The 13,285-nt window shown below is 40.4% G+C and overlaps 1 pseudogene; it reads right to left on the bottom strand.

Annotated features, from left to right (window-relative positions):
• Positions 1–39: 39 nt before the first annotated feature.
• Positions 40–637, bottom strand: LOC139663065 (zinc finger BED domain-containing protein 5-like; annotated as a pseudogene).
• Between the last annotated feature and the right edge of the window lie 12,648 nt (positions 638–13,285).

The following is a 13,285-nucleotide window of genomic DNA, read 5'->3' as shown; positions in this document are numbered from 1 at the left end:
TTTCCAGATATAACAAAAATTCCTCAGCCATCTCCTGACTGTTGGAGGCCTTATAGCGGACATAGGCCATCAGCAGAGCATTGTTGTCAGAGGTGGTTGTCTCATCCAGCTGAAGGCTGAATGGAGAGTCCTGCAGGATGGCACACAGCTGCTCCTCTGTATCGGCACCCATTTCATTTATCCTGCGTGCCACGGTGTCATTGCTGAGTGGGATGGATTTCAGCACCTGTGTGGGATCGCGCTCCATCACGGTAGAGATGACCTCTTTGATGGCAGGCAGCACCAACTTCTCTCCAATTGTGAACGGCTGTCCACATTTGGCTATCAGCAGGAAGATGTTATATGACGCTACTAGCCCACTATCATTCTGGCTGGTCTTCCTAGTGAAGAGACTGCTGATGGTGCTCCTACCATGCTTCTCTTTGAGGGCCTGGAAGAATGGACGCTCCTTGTCTGCCTTGTCCGGGTGGATCTTCGTAAGGTGCTCCTTGAGACGGGAAGGTTTCATGGCCTCATTTGAAAACACTTATTCACACAATAAACACATTGGAAGTTGTGCATTGGTGGGAGAAGGTACGAATCCATAGCTAAGGTATTCAATAGAATACTGGCGGCATTTTTTCTTGTTTTGTGCCATTTTGCTGATTGCTCCGGTTTTCCAATGTGCAAAAAGAAAAAAAAAAAAACCTGCGCAAAAGTACATACTTTTGCGCGGGTTTTTTTTTTTTTTTTTCTTTCACATATGTCACATAGCCTATGTCTCATATTATGCAGCATGTAGGCCTAACTTTTTGGCATTAAATAGAGCAGAATTAATTTAGGATTTTTATTTTTATTTTTTTTTCTCCATTAAAAAACAATATCAGACCAAATGGAGTTTGGTCTGATATTGTTTTGTGCTGCTAAATGTCCCATGTTTTGGGATTTCACATTTCATTTTATTCATAGACTTATTAAAGATGTTTAATGGAGACTTTAAAGTTCAAGACTAGACGAAACCGTTTTATAATGCTGCAGAGAAGTTGCATCAGTGTAAACTCCCCCATCTCAGCTGAAATCAAGCCGGTTGATGGCGTTGCTGTGACTCAGCTTGTCAGGCAGGTGTCTGGTTTTGGAATATTGTTTTAGGAAATTGTTTATTTAGGTTTATTGATTGTATACTTTGTGTTAATATGCTTCGGCAACGTTGTATGCAGTCATGCCAATAAAGCCACTTGAATTGGATAGTGTTATAGTGTGTGTGTCTGGATGCTAGACGCTAAGTTGCTTTCATGGGAAGTCCGACAGCGGAATATCCTTCTTGTAAATTTGTAACCACGGCGATAACACGGCGTGATCCTCGGGAGAAATTAATGCTTTCAAGAGGAAGAAACTCTTAATTTCCTCCACGGGGAATACCAAGCAAGAGAGCGTCCATTTTCCTGAGTTGACACAGTAAACACCATGTTGGTGACATTTAATAGATGAAACTCTGACGTCCCGTGCCCGTGAAGGCAGCATGAAGCTGCGCTACAGAAAGCTGACAGAAACACTGTAAAGAGTATGGAAACGATACACCGTCTCGTCTAGTCTCATTGGTGTAAACTGGCAGTTTTTAGAATGTTGCAGACCACATTCTTTTGCAAGTAGTTGCAAATTTCTACTCGTCTCGTCGTGAATCTGTGGTGTAAACTCGCCTTAAACAAACGCCCCCCAAGAACACCTCAACGTCCCCCTTTCAAAAATATTGCTTCCAGTGCCCCCCAACGTTCTCTGAACGCCCCCTGGGGGGCAGTACCGCCCCCGTTGAGAAACACTACCATAGAGGAAGAATGTGGTCATGTTTGTCTCAGCTGTTATGTCAATGATGCTGTCAAAGTGGCGTGGAAGAAAAACTACCCTCACCCACATTATACCAGTCCTGGGAAGGGGCAGTGGCATTTTCTCCTGGATGCCAAGGGAAGCCAGGCTTCCCCTATTATCCAAACTATCATTGTCACTTTAATAAAAACATTTTCTTTGTCTCGTTCTATGTCCTGTATTTGTATTACATGACATGTTATCACCGCTATGTCTTCCCTGTTTCTCATTGAGTTTCTTCAAATTGGAGAAACAGCGCCCCTCTGAATTGCAACGTGTGGAAAATGTCAGTCAATGTGTGTGGTGAAAGAGTGTATTGCGTTCCTGCGGTGGCCTTGGAGGCAATCATGTTAAGTCTATGGAAGGGAAGCCAGGCGAATTTGGCCTCCTTTGATTAAAAAAAAAATAAGTATCAACCAATCAGATATGGCTATCGTCATGCGACTGCTAAACTGCAAATGGTCAGGACTCTGGAAAAAAACTGTGAAGGGAAGCCACCCGTGCTCTGGCTTCACACCAATCAAATCATAGCATAACCTAACGTCATTCGAATGAAAACAACCGGGAAAGTTAGCTAGTTTTCCAGTGTTGCTAAATTATACCAAAACCCTAGCAGCAGTAATGGAGGGCGGAGATCTGGAGTTTTTGGTGAAAAACAACTTCACAAAATTACCATTTCAGCAACAGCTGAAGATAAAATCAGATGGGAGGCCTACTCCAAAACTGGACTTGCTGCAAGGCAGAAAAAGAGGAGGGACACGGACATTCTGTGAGGAGAACTACGTGCAAACGGAGTGGCTAGCTGGCAGTGTCAACCTTCAGCGGCTGTTTTGTTGGCCATGTCTTCTTTTTGACCGGGATACCTGCTCTCTCAACAACCCGTGGGCCACAACGGGGTTCAGTGACCTAGCCAACTTGGCTCGGGCTGTAGAGAGACACGGAAAATCCAGAAATCACATCGATTGCTCTGTGAAACTGAAGCTGTTTGGGCGCATCAGGATTGACGAGGCTCTGGACCAAGCAGCAGCTATTAGCGTGAAGAGGCATAATGAACAGGTCAGGAAGAACCGGGATATTCTGAGGAAACTCATCATAGCAGCCCTGTACCTTGCACGCCAGGAGCAGGCATTTAGGGGTCATGATGAGTCTGCTGGCAGTTCAAACGGGCAACTTCGTGGAGCTGGTGCACGCATTTGCGGAGTTTGACACGGCACTCGCAGAGCACTTGGGGTCATCCACAGTCTTCAGCGGTATGTCAAACACCATCCAAAATAACATTATTGAAAGTATTGCTCGTGTCATCCAAGATGAGATGGACAAGGAAATAAGCATATGTCCTTTTATTGCGGTGGAAGTGGATGACACTTCAGATATTTCCAGCAAGTGCCAACTCACTGTTATTATCAGATATGTCAACGAGAAAGGCACACCATGTGAACGATTTCTTGGCTTTTTTGATATCAGCTCAGACAGAGATGCAAAGTCCGTCACAACAGTGGTGATGAGAGCCATCGACAACTACAGTCCCACCACTAAACTCATTTGCCAGACCTACGATGGAGCAAGCTGCATGAGTGGGCAGCATAGTGGAGTACAGGCGTTAGTGAAATCGTACTGTCCTAATGCATTATTCATCCATTGTTATGCTCATAAGTTGAATTTGGTTTTGGCACAAGGCACTAATAACATTCAAGCGGCCAAATTATTTTTTGCCAATCTTGACGCCTTTCACAACTTTTTCTCGCGTTCATGTAAGAGAACAGCATTACTCTGCGAGGTTGATCGGGCAGTGCGTATACCAGGGGGATGTGCTGTCAGATGGAACTTTAAAAGTCGGGCTGTTCACGCCATCCATGAAGGACGCAGATCGCTCTGCATTGCCTTCGACAAGATCATGACAGAGCCAGAATGGGATAAAGACTCCATTGCACAGAGCGCAGCCTTGAAGCAAAAACTGGATGATTTTGATTTTGTTTTTCTGCTCGGGGTGTTTCAATCCATGTTCGGCCTCACGGAACCCCTCTTCCAGGTACTGCAGAGCAAGACACTGGACATCAGGAAATGCCACGATCGGATCAACAGCACTATCAATGCTCTCAAAGACACTAGAAGTGATGCCACGTTCCATGGCATTTGTGATGAAGCAGTCCAGGCAGTGGGAATGCCTACAACCAGACGCAAACGTCGTTGCCGTGGCTGGGAGGACCTGGAGCAGGGGGTCAACCATCAGGAAGAGGAAGAGGGCGACGCAGGCCCTTTTGTTTCTTTCCGACGTCTGTACTTCGAGATTGTTGATAGCATTGTATTGCACATGACCGAAAGATTTGCAGACATGAAGAACCTTTTTTCATGTGCTGGATCATGGATCATTTCCGTCCTTCTGTAACCCCACTGCATTCCCCAGCGGTGATTTGGCTCAGCTGTTCAAGACTTACCCATTCTTTGATGAGCAGAAGTTGAGGAACGAGTTGCACACAGTCTACAACAACAAGTTGTTCCACAAGCCACCAGGAGAGCTGCTAGATCTGCTTATTAAAGATGATTTACAGACCACGCTATCCGAGGTCTACAAGCTGCTTCAGCTTATGCTCACAATACCGGCTACCAGCACATCAGCAGAGCGCTCCTTTTCCTGTTTAAAGAGGATAAAAACTTACCTGAGGAACACATGTGGACAGGAGAGGCTTGGCCACTTGGCAAAGATATCAATGGAGTCCTCTGTTGTGGATGATCTGAAGTCCAGTGGACAATTATATGACATGGTTATTGAGTGTTTGCTGCGATGAAAGACAGGAGAATGGCCTTCCTCTTCAAGTAGGGTGAGTCAAATGCAACCCCCCCCCCCCTCTCTCTCTCTCTCTCTCTCTCTCTCTCTCTGTGTATGTTGCTTTACTGGTGGTAATATGGCCCGCCGTGGATATAGACATCGGCATTAACATGTTGTGCAGTTGTTGATGTGGTCGTTCATTATATTGCTTAAATTTACCTGTATTGTGTCTTGTTTGTTTGTGAATTTAGCTGTTTGTATTGTAGTCAGGCCTACTGAAGTTGTGCCACTGCCTACTGTCTACACACACATGCACACACACACACAGTCAGCACCATGGACAGGACCCGCCGTGGCTTTGAATAATAATTTTGCATTTGTTAGTGGTCAAGAATGATATATTTTTTCACCTTGCTTTGCATTTAGGCCATGCTATTTAGATTGAATTAGTAATTCATTTTGGAATACTGTATTTATTGTTGTACGTCAAGCAGATAGACGCGAGTAAGTCATGTATCGGTTTGATAAGTGCATCTGAACGTACATCTTTAAATCTCTATCTGTTTGTGGGTTGAATGTTACATGTTTCGTATCCGTAGGCTACTTAAAATCTGAGTGGGTAATTAACTTTGGAATACCGTATGTATTTTTGTATGTCAAGAATATGTATAAGAGACAGGTGTGTAAGTCACGTATCTGTTTGATACGTGCATTGCTTCTTTTTGATGTGAACGTAAAAATGTTGCGGTTTACTACTACAATATGATTGCATGTGGTTTGTTGTATTCCACCGCTGTGTATCCATACTTCAAATCTGTTTATTTTGCTTGTAAAATGATAACCGTGGGCTACGTGTCCCATTATGCCCTATTTTTAGATGACCTGTCTTTAACTTGGCTTCCTCACAATTTTTTCCTACGCCACGCCACTGGGAAGGGGTGATGCAAAAATCACATGTCAAACATTTCCTCTCAGCCCAGTCCAGGGAAATGGGGCACCTCATCATGTTCCAAAGGTGCCTAAAAAACATAGGTGCTTTGTAGGAGATGTCCTCAGACATCGTAATAAGCAGGTTTTGCACCGCCAAAGGTTAAATGCCAGGATTTCCCCACCTTTACTGAGAGCTTAAAAAACTCTTTGGTGACAAGGCTAAAACTGTATAAAACAAGTCCAGTACAAACAAAGCAAAATTAATAATAATGAAAAGTAAATGTATTGTGTTCCCAACCTGATTGATTACCCTATCTTCTATTATTCATTAATATTGTAAAGGTGTAATAAAGAATATGGATAAAGTGACATTAATGTTTTTAATCCATATTATGTTGCAGAACTTCACACAAGACAATCAAACACAGGGCATTATGGAAAAAAGTCAGTGGGACCTGAAACGCATAAGCTGTATTATGTACTAAGTGAAATTTCTGAAATTGTAACTTATACATTGTCAAGACCTTCCGAGTGGAGAAAGAGAAATGGAAAAAAAAAAGGCGAAGAGGAGTCTACGTTTCCCCACTTGCAAAGCCCTTCACATTCAAAGGTCCGGAAATACAGGTAGGATTTGCTAATCTTCTGATCAAAAAGCAAAGATGAAGTATAACGTCACCTTTCATTTTAAGCACCATGCACCATTAGGCTTTGTGTATACAGCATAGCAAAACATGTAAAAATATATAACCCTAACACCACTGTATGTAATGTAGATGACAAAATAAAATAATGTCTATTAAAATTGCTAGCCACAGCTAACCATTAATGAGATTTCTATGACATGTACTGCCTTAAAGTTCAAACACAGCAGTCTCCAAGTGCAACTCCAATATTATCAGAGGAAGTGCTGAATGAAGAAATTCCCAGGGCCTCAACACAGGTGCTCAACTGCTCTGTAAGCTTTAAACATTTTAGAAAAGTTTTCAAATTACTGTTGTAATGTCTGAACAAGTACAAAAGCAGACTACAGGAACATTAGTACAAATTTATATATTGATAATGAAATGTAATTTTGTACATGTAAAGTAATTGGCAAATATTCTTCTAGTGTAACCAAACTCAAACTTCAAGCAATGAAATGTATGTAATATTTTTGTTGGTGTAGAATTAAGTTCATGTTTCAATATGTTGTCTTACAAAGACACATAATTAGTTAAAAAGTTATAAAGTTTTATGTAATGATGGCTCAGAAGCAGTCTAAATGTTACCTTAATGAATTATGTTAATATACAGTTATTGTTGTTATATGTTGGAATGATATATCGCTTACAGACTGACACACTTTGCCTCACACTAGGATGACAATGGATCCACTAAAGCAGCAATCAACCAGCTGAAGGTACTGGAGAGCCACCTGTCTAAAGACCTCATTGTAGAGGAGATGCAGTTGTCACCAGTGGGGGCTCACTTCCATGCAGCAAGGTGATTCATGCAGTGGGTCCATGCCTGAGGAGTAATGCAACACATCACCAGATTTCGAAAGCAAAGGAATTGTTAAAAAAAAGCAGCTGAAAATGTTTTGAACAGAACAGAAGAACTACAACTTTGGTCAGTGGCCATACCAGCCATAAGTTCTGGAATATTCAATTTTCCCTTGCAAATATGTGCAAACGTAATAGTGTCCACTATTAAAGAATACTATGACCAGAAGTGCACCAGAAGTCAACCTTTGGTTATTAATCTGGTAAATCACGACGACCTGACAGTGAAGGAAATGGAAAGAGCGTGCAAGCAAATTCCGTGTGCTCCACCCTCACACAGCCAGGAAGCAGGAAAATCGACACCCAGTGTCATCCTTCAGGTTAGAATATCTTACAATGGCATGTTGTCAACATGTAAGCTAAACCATAACATCTCAATTTCAATTTTTTTGTTGAGGAGGCTGGTCCTTAACGCTCATTTGTCTGTGATTATGGAAGGAAGAATGAAGTAACTCGGCAAAATTTGTTCAAATGTCATGTGATTGTTGATTGGTTTTCCCTATATGCTCCAAAATTTTAACAGTGGACATGTTTATAGTCCTTGTATGCTGATTTGTCACTTAAAAATGTTTTTCATTATGCAGAAAATAACATCTTGGTGTTGTTTTTCATCGACTTTGTTACCAATGTATCATAAATCAAGTTTGTGACTTCAACAAACAGAAAAAAAAATTCAGCCGTACTACAGCTGTTACACTCTGTTATTGGACCGTGATGATGAAGGCTATCATGGCTGAAATGTCGCTGTCCAATAAATGTTGTTTATGTACAGAGCGATTATTATGCCTTACTGTCTTTTCCTATAATTCTCAGAACATTCATTTTTTCACAGAAAGTGGAGAAGAAATCCACAGTGAAGATAAGGAGAAGAAATTCCAAAATTGAGGGACCAGCTTGGCATGATTCCTGTCAATCGGAAAGAATTGAATGAAAAAGACTGATAAAACCTCCAAAGGTGAGAACACTCAGCCAGATCCTTCACCATGACTTCTGGTTGACCAGTGACCATATGGACCTTGCCAGCTACTTAATGGCAAGAGACCACCCGCACATAGATGGGTTTCAGTCAGTACTACCCTTTAGTGCAGTTGGGCAAGGAGGAATTGTAGGCACTCCTGTGGAAAAATTTGTTCAAATACTGAACGTTCGTGGTTCACACTGGGTCACAGTGAGTGATATCTTTTGTGAAGAGAACCAGTTGGCAGTCTATGACAGTAAAATTGCAGCACTGTCCTGGCTGGTCAGGCCACAGGAAATATTGAGGTTCTGCAACCAGCTGATTGTTTGCAGTGGCCTTTGCATTTTCGTTGTGCCAAGGACAGCCACCGGAGCTGTGTCAATTCAATGAAGGCAGGTTAAGGGCACAGCTTTACAAATCTTTTACCACACAAAACATGACATTTGAATTCCAGAGCAAAGACAGAAAAGACAAGGCAGACATCGACGAATCACTCATCCCGGTGTACTGTGTTTGCAGAACAGCACACTACAAGGAGCTGATGGTGCAATGCTTCAAGTGCCTGAAATGGTACCACCCAACTTGTGTTTATGTACCAAGGGATGTAATTGGCAGTGAATTGGCCTGGCAATGTCTTAAGTGAATGTAATTACATATTGTATGTACTTGTACAACCTACCTTGAGCTATGCGTTGTATAGCTGTATATATGTGTAAAGTTATATACGTTGCAATTGTGACGACTCCCCCCCCCCCCGTTTGTGGCTCCGTGTGTTTTTCCTGTTCCTGTGTAGGAGGCAGTCAGAGTGGCAGAGGTGTGTCAGGAGGAGTAGCCATACCTGACTCAGATGAGCCACACCTAAATCAATTCCTCCTGATTGCTATATAAGAGGGCTGGATATGTCAGTTCTCTCTCTCTCACCTTGGTTTAGTTGGGTTTTGAGTTTTATTAGGCTTGCTTTTCATTTTACTTTTTGCCTGCACTACACTTGCCCACACCCATGCACTCACTACACTACTGATAATACTGATTTACATGTTGCACTGTATTTTTGCGTATAGTTTAATATGGGTTAAATAAATGTATTTTACTTTAAATCCATAATTATCTGTGTGGTCTCCCTTGTTTTGTCTGGACTTTGAGCAGGTTCCTGACACAATCTATTATTGTTAATATTTTCTTATTGTTGAAATTTTATTTTTTGCACAATTCTTTGTCATTTATGGGAAATTGTTGATTAAATTTTAAGATTTACGTGTTTAAGTATATATATATATATATATAAGAATTTTATTCTGTTAGTTTTTGTATATTTAAAGCCTGACTAGTTGCAAAAATTGAACACTGAGCATAAATGCACAAAAGAAGTATTGGATGATGCAGAGTCGTACCTTGCAACCTATGGGAAAATTATCAATAGCAGTTATTTGTCTAGGTAATGACTGAATGACATAAAAAAAATAAAGAGAAATTTATACACTATGGTTATTAAAAAGAGTACTAATGAGTCATGTATGTCAGTAGCAATGTCAATTTGATACAAAAAACACACTTTTTGCAATTACAATCTGTATTGATATAGAGGTTTCCAATGAATGAGTGTTGTGTAATTTTTATTTGGAATTTATGTGTACATAAAAGTTTTTAGTTTATAGATGAAAGGAAAGAAAGAAAAAACCTGCATTATTTTTTTTTCAAAAATTAACACAGCGAAGAAACACTTAAACACTTAAAGTATTATTAGTGAAAGGTATGACTTTGATAAATGACTATGTTTATTTGTTTTATTGTTGCTGATTTTGAAATGAGATTTCTCAAAGGTGGTAAGGAAAGATGTTTCCAAATTTAAAGTAGGATGTAGAAACCATAACACGGATCAACTAAATTATGAATAAAGTTATTAAATGAATGGCTATACTTTAAAAAAAAAAAAAAAAAAGACCAAGTATACAAATTTGATTTCATTTACAAAATTCTCCAAACTGCATTTGCTATCATCTTGGTGGACAAATTGAATTTGTATTTCTCCAAGTTGGTACAGTAAAATGTAACCAAATTTGTACCAGTGATAGAATACGACATTAGGAAGCGGATGCCATGACAGTGGTGAACTAACCTATTGAGGAATTAGCTTGGTGAAGGGTCAAAGTTCAGAGAAATGTATCTGTGTTTGTGTAATTGTTGGTGTTGGAGGGGATTCTGAAATGGGATTTCTCCAAGTTGGTGCAGTAAAAGGTAACCAAATTTGTACCACTGATAGAATAAGACATTAGGAAACGGATGCCATGACAGTGGTGAACTAACCTACTGAGGAATTAGTTTAGTGAAAGGTCAAATTTCAGAGAAATGTATCTGTGTTTTTTGTAATTGTTGGTGTTGGAGGGGATTTTGAAGTGGGATTTCTCCAAGTTGGTACTGTAAAAGGTTACCAAATGTTTACCAGTGATAGAATAAGACATTAGGAAGTGGATGCCATGGCAACGGTGAACTAACCTATCGAGGAATTAGTTTGGTGAAAGGTCAAAGTTCAGAGAAATGTATGTGTTTGTGTAATATTTGGTGTTGGAGGGGATTCTGAAGTGGGATTTCTCCAAGTTGGTACAGTAAAATGTTACCAAATTTGTACCAGTGATAGAATAAGACATTAGAAAGCGGATGCCATGGCAATGGTGAACTAACCTATTGAGGAATTAGTTTGGTGAAAGGTAAAATTTCAGAGAAATGTATCTGTGTGTAATTGTTGGTGTTGGAGGGGATTCTGAAGTGGGATTTCTCCAAGTTGGTACAGTAAAATGTAACCAAATGTTTACCAGTGATAGAAGTAAAGATTAGGAAGTGGATGCCATGACAGTGGTGAACTAACCTATTGAGGAATTTGTTTGGTGAAAGGTCAAAGTTCAGATAAATGTATGAGTGCTTTTTTGGTGTTGGAGGTTAATTTGAACTGAGATTCTTCAAAGATTTTAAGAAAAATAAAAAACAACTATTAACTAAGCTACAACATTTTTTGCATATGTCAGGCTTGAACCTGAGTTGACAGAAGAAAGATGACCAAGTGCAAACCTACGTTAAGCATACTTGGTCGTGTCACATTACTTATAAATTTTATCATCTACAGATATAATAATTTTCATTGGATTGTGAAATTGTACCATTTAGAAAACTGTGCTATACAAGTATTTTCCACAGCTTGAACACCCTGTTATCCATCATCCAACCACAATATATTAATGTATTAATTAATGTATTAATATATTGTAATGTATGCATTGGAAGTGTATGCGAAACATTGCAAAAATGTTTCATCAAAGCCCATTGTAATGTATGCATTGGAAGTGTATGCGAAACATTGCAAAAATGTTTCATCAGCATTATGTTCATAAAAGAACAGAAAGAACATGAAAGAGAACGCGTATATGTATCTTTCAGGACCTTACCGTAATTCCACTACTGTAGGCGCAACGGAATTCAGACGGCGGCTGGCTTGACCACGGTTTCGCACTCGGCGGCTCACGTTACCGCAGTATTTCAAGGTGGAGAACTAGCTAGACTACAAGTCAGCTAGCTAGACTACAAATCTACCGATTAGTTTAGTATGAAATAATGTTAGGGATATTTTTTTTCACAGAAAAATCAAGATTTGCAATTTACTGTACAATTTTTTGAGAGGTTAGCCACTTGCTATGCACACTAAAATCACAAGGTTAGCTAGAAAATTACTCGGTGTGGGAGGAGATTGCAACGGTAGCTGGCTAACGTTGCAGTCTCATCCCACACTAAAAAAACAATGTTGTGGTACACTAGAGCGTAAAATCCTAAAACCTCATGTTAAAAGTTTGCATTAAAAACATAAAATTAACCGAACTTCCAGAAATCCGCCGCGTAGCAACGCTTCTCCTTCTCCAGTATGCTGGTGACCACGAGTTGGGTGTTCTGTGTGATGTGACGTCAGGTGGCGCACTTGCACTATTTACAGCAATCCTGTATTATTGCCATGGCATATTACAGCCAGGTTACAGCAAGCCTAAAATATACTGTAAAATATTCCCGCTTAATCAAAATTACCCAGAACGCAATATAAACTAAGGTATTTTAACTGTAATGAAGAAATGTGGTATTATACTGTGAAACATTTAATCACAAATTGTAAATCCTACCTCAGAGTTCATTATAAATAAATAAATATGTAACCTATATAAATATGCATAAATAACTACACTACTATACACACACATAATACATAATATTGATTTCATTAAACATTTTAAATATGTTAAAAATGCAAGTTCATGGTTGATTTCATTAAAAGTAAAAATAAAATGTTCATAAAAAGTTAAAAATGTAAGTTCATGGTTGATTTAAGTAAAAATAAAATGTTCATAAAAAGTTAAAAATGCTCAAGTTCATACAAGTTATTTCATCTTCAAGGTTCGGACGCTTGCATACCAGCTCGCTGTGGAACATCACTGCAAATACCTGGAGGTGTGGGATGCAGCTCAGATGGCCGGCAAGGACTGGTTCACTGGTTTCATGAAGAGAAACAAAAGTCAGTCCATCTGTCGTCCCCAGGCCACCAGCTTGTCCCGCTCCACCAGCTTCAACAGGCACAATGTTTCAGCATTATTTGACAACCTGTCCACTGTGCTTGCCCGTCACCAGTTTCAGGCAAAGGATATCTGGAACATGGACGAGACAAGCACCACCACCGTTCAGGACCCTGCAAAGGTGGTCGCCGGCAAGGGGAGGAAGCAGGTTGGTGCGATGACTTCTGGAGAGAGAGGGACACTTGTTACAATGGCCATTGCTGTTAATGCCCAGGGTAACGCCATCCCCCCGCACTTTCCAAGAAATTCCATGACCACTTTATCCGTGATGGGCCTACAGGGTGCATCGGCACATCAAGTGGGTCAGGATGGATGCAAGAAAGTGATTTTCTTGGGGGTTTTTTAGAGCACTTTACAAAGCACACCCATGCTTCTCCCCAGTCAAAAGTCCTACTGCTGCTCGACAACCATGCTTCTCACCTCTCACTCCAGGCAATTGACTACTGCAGAGCCAATGGTGTCGTCCTCCTTTCTTTCCCTCTCCACTGTTCCTACTGCCTGCAGCCACGCTACCGGAGTGTGTATGGTCCACTGAAGCATTACATCAGCACAAGAATGGACAGCTGGCTGAAGATGCACCCTGGAAAAACAGTGACAATTTGTTTCAGTTCAATAAGTTGTAGTTCAGTTATAGTCTTAACTTTAA

Source organism: Centroberyx affinis, unplaced genomic scaffold (assembly GCF_046629955.1).
Source record: "Centroberyx affinis isolate AG114_WGS23_722 - 3 ecotype Tasmania unplaced genomic scaffold, CSIRO-AGI_Caff_v1 ptg003907l_1, whole genome shotgun sequence".
Taxonomy (NCBI): Eukaryota; Metazoa; Chordata; class Actinopteri; order Beryciformes; family Berycidae; genus Centroberyx; species Centroberyx affinis.
Note: the sequence above shows the minus strand (reverse complement) of the source record. Positions and strands in the feature narration are given on the sequence as shown.